The sequence below is a fragment of the Doryrhamphus excisus genome, chromosome 20 (assembly GCF_030265055.1).
Source record: "Doryrhamphus excisus isolate RoL2022-K1 chromosome 20, RoL_Dexc_1.0, whole genome shotgun sequence".
Lineage (NCBI taxonomy): Eukaryota > Metazoa > Chordata > Actinopteri > Syngnathiformes > Syngnathidae > Doryrhamphus > Doryrhamphus excisus.
Genome location: NC_080485.1, coordinates 12,620,766 through 12,624,726, shown reverse-complemented (window position 1 = coordinate 12,624,726; position 3,961 = coordinate 12,620,766).

Here is a 3,961-nt window from a genome sequence, read left to right as displayed (position 1 = left end):
AGAGACGTTGGCTTCACAGGGTGAGAGAACACACACACACATACACACACAATCACACACACACAAATGCTACACGCATGCACCCGTTAACTGGTCACACAAACCATGCACCGTTCTGTCAGGAGCCATTTCCATGCGTCCTCTCTTTGAGAACACGTCCGGTCCAGCGTGTAATAATAAATAGGCAAATACAAGGCGTTGCGGCGGACATATTTTTGGACATATTGTATGCATAAATTTTACCCCAAAAATCAATCCCTGAATTGGCAGGCTGAGCTCGTACTTTAATATGTCGCCTGGTCTGGTTTTTCTCGTTCCCAGTAACTACCAGGACTGGAATAGATGGGGTTAATTAAAGGGCATCTTGCTGAAAGCCAATCATGCAGATATTATTTTTTTATGCAAAATGTGCAAAATATTGCAATTTGAAATGTTAGCCATATATCATGTTTTTAACTTTTGACTAAATTTGTATATTTTTTGTGTTTTTCTACTTATTATTCTTTCATTCATTCATTCATTTTCTACCGCTTTTTCCTCACGAGGGTCGCGGGGGTGCTGGAGCCTATCCCAGCTGTTCCAAAAACATGCTAGGCTAATTGGCGACTTCAAATTGTCCATAGGTATGAATGTGAGTGTGAATGGTTGTTTGTCTATATGTGGCCTGTGATTGGCTGGCGACCAGTCCAGGGTGTACCCCGCCTCTCGCCCGAAGACAGCTACTTATTATTATTATTGTATTATTATTTTTTATTATTATGTTATATCAATATTATTATTATTATTATTATTATTATTAATTCATTAATTTTCTACCGCTTATCCTCACAAGGGTTGCGGGGGATGCTGGAGCCTATCCCAGCTGTCTTTAGGCGAGAGGCGGGGTACACACTGGACTGGTGGCCAGCCAATCACAGGGCACATATAGACAACCATTCACACTCACATTCATGTGAAGTCTGCGCGCTAACCACTCGTCCACCGTGCAGCCCAATTTTTAAATAATTGTTATATTCACACTCACATTCATACCTATGGACAAGGCTCGGGTCTCCTAGCTGTGAGGCCTGCGTGCAGCTTTTTATTATTATTATTATTATATATTTTTTATTATAATTTATTTTATAATTTCTTTTTTATTAATAATTTTTTCACTTTTTTTTAATTGCTTGGCTAGTGAGGCACATACTCTCGCGTCCATGTCAGCTTAGGTAAATCCATATTTCCCTTGCCCTGTGTGTTATACACATGCTGATTAGTAGATTGATTTCATAACAAGCCATAGGGCAAAAAGATGGACTGACTTGACCTCCACTCACATACCGTACTTTGCTTGCCAAGTCTTTGACAGGTGTTCCACATGTGACTTCCATGTAAACACTCATCCACCGTGCTCACGTCTCCACATCATCACACAGCAGGCCAACAGTGGCCCTGTCTCCCCCTCCCTCCCCCCCTTCTACTCCCCTCCTTCTCGGGTCCACTGCGGTGATGATAAAGTGCTGAGTTGTGCACATGTGTCCCGGTGCCAGCCGTTTACCAGCACCACCCTACACGCCCTGCTGGCACCCCTTATCTGGCACACACAGCTGGGAGAAGGTGGCAGAGGGAGGTTGGGGGCATAAAAGTGCACTGCAATTTTCATTGTTGTTATTCACATTGTACGTGTGTCGTACTTAAATGGAAGCATTGGAGAAACAGATTTATTTTTCTGCTTTAAAAAAAAAAAAAATATATATATATATATATATATATTTTTTTTTTTTTTTCTTTTCATATATTTATCATAACTCCAAGTGAATGCTTTTAGAAGCACTCCTGCCAACATGTACGCATTTGTTGTACTCTTGATTATGCTTTGCTGCTATCCAGGTCTCTCATTCAGAGGACAGGCAGCACACCTCCATGAATGCTGTTTTCCTCTGATTTCGGATCAACATTTTCAATAAAAAAAGAGTGTTAGCAATTAGTTCCATCTGCAATAACACTAGACTTCTTTCTTTAATTACCATCTAGCAAGCTAAATAGCTGTTTTCTTCTGATTTCAGATCAACATTTTCAATAAAAAAGAGTGTTATCAATTAGTTCCATCTGCAATAGCACTCGACTTCTTTCTTTAATTACCATCGAGCAAGCTAAATAGCTGTTTTCCTCTGATTTCGGATCAACATTTTCAATAAAAAAAGAGTTATCAATTAGTTCCATCTGCAGTAGCACTCGACTTCTTTCTTTAATTACCATCTAGCAAGCTAAATAGCAGTTTTTCTCTGATTTCAAATCAACATTTTCAATAAAAAAAAGAGTCAGCTGCATGAGGGTTGAATTGTCTAAGCATTTCATAAAGTGATTATTATTAAAGTCATTATTTATGACGGATGGACAAAAAATGGTTTGCAAATACAAATATAACCGGCGTCCCACTACGATGCACATTAATGTGTGTGAGTGTATGCAAAAAGGGGGTTATGGGGGGGGGGGCATAGATGTGGGGGCCCCCTTTCTCTCACACACAATCATGCAGCAGATATTCAAGTTGCCTTTTGTTTTGCAGAAAAGGGAGGAGGAGGGTGAAGTGGATGGATGGATGGCTCGCTGGGACACCGTACCCCCTCTTCTCCCACCCCCCAAAAAAAATATCTTCCATCCCCCAATTTTTTCACCCCCCCCCTTGCCGGTGTAGTGCCACTGTATTGTGTGCATGCTGAGGGCCGCTTGTTGCTTTGCCTTCTGTCCTGCTGTGCTGAGTGCTTTGACAAAGGAGCTCTTTTAAATATGCAGACAATCCTGGATCACTTGCACACACACACACACACACACACATATCGCAGTCTCGCTCACTCAGTTTTAGTCTCTCGCTTGCCCCGGCCCCGGGAGTGTGTCCCCTTTTCACGGACAATCAACAAGTCTCACACATGAAAAGAATCCAGAGGGCTTTTCCCCCTGAGAAGGCGCTCTTAGCAGGAGAGCTTGTCTTGTCCGCGCTAAAAGCTCCTTTTCTTTTCTTTTCTTTTCAAAAGAAGCCTTTGTCTCCTTCTTACTGTACATTTAGCCAGCTCCTTTTTTTTTCTTTTTTTTTTCCTTCTTTCCACAGGAACATTTCACACCGCGGCCTTATTTTGAAGTTGCTGATTCATTTGCATACTCACGCAAACATTTTAAAAGCTAATGCATCGAATCCGTAAATATTCATTTTCATCAAAGTGGAGTAAAGTTGAACTAGAAAACCCAAATAAATCACCACAGCAGATGGAACTGTGTTGAAAAAAAAAAAAGAATAATGATTGTGACTCGGCACACATTTTTGACCTTTGGTTACGCTTTGCTGCTATCCAGGTCTCTCATTCTGAGATTGCGTGCAGCTCACCTCCATGAATGCCGTTTCCTCTGATTTTGGATCAACATTTTCAATAAAAAAAGAGTGTTATCGATTAGTTCCATCTGCAATAGCACTCGACTTCTGTCTTTAATTACCATCTAGCAAGCTAAATAGCTGTTTTCCTCTGATTTTGGATCAACATTTTCAATAAAAAGAGTGTTATTGATTAGTTCCATCTGCAATAGCACTCGACTTCTGTCTTTAATTACCATCTAGCAAGCTAAATAGCCGTTTTCCTATGATTTTGGATCAACATTTTCAATAAAAAAGAGTGTTATCGATTAGTTCCATCTGCAATAGCACTCGACTTCTTTCTTTAATTACCATCTAGCAAGCTAAATAGCTGTTTTCCTCTGATTTTGGATCAACATTTTCAATAAAAAAGAGTTATCAATTAGTTCCATCTGCAATAGCACTCAACTTCTTTCTTTAATTACCATCTACCAAGCTAAATAGCTGTTTTCCTCTGATTTCGGATCAACATTTTCAATAAAAAAGAGTTATCCATTAGTTCCATCTGCAATAGCACTCGACTTCTTTCTTTAATTACCATCTAGCAAGCTAAATAGCTGTTTTCCTCTGATT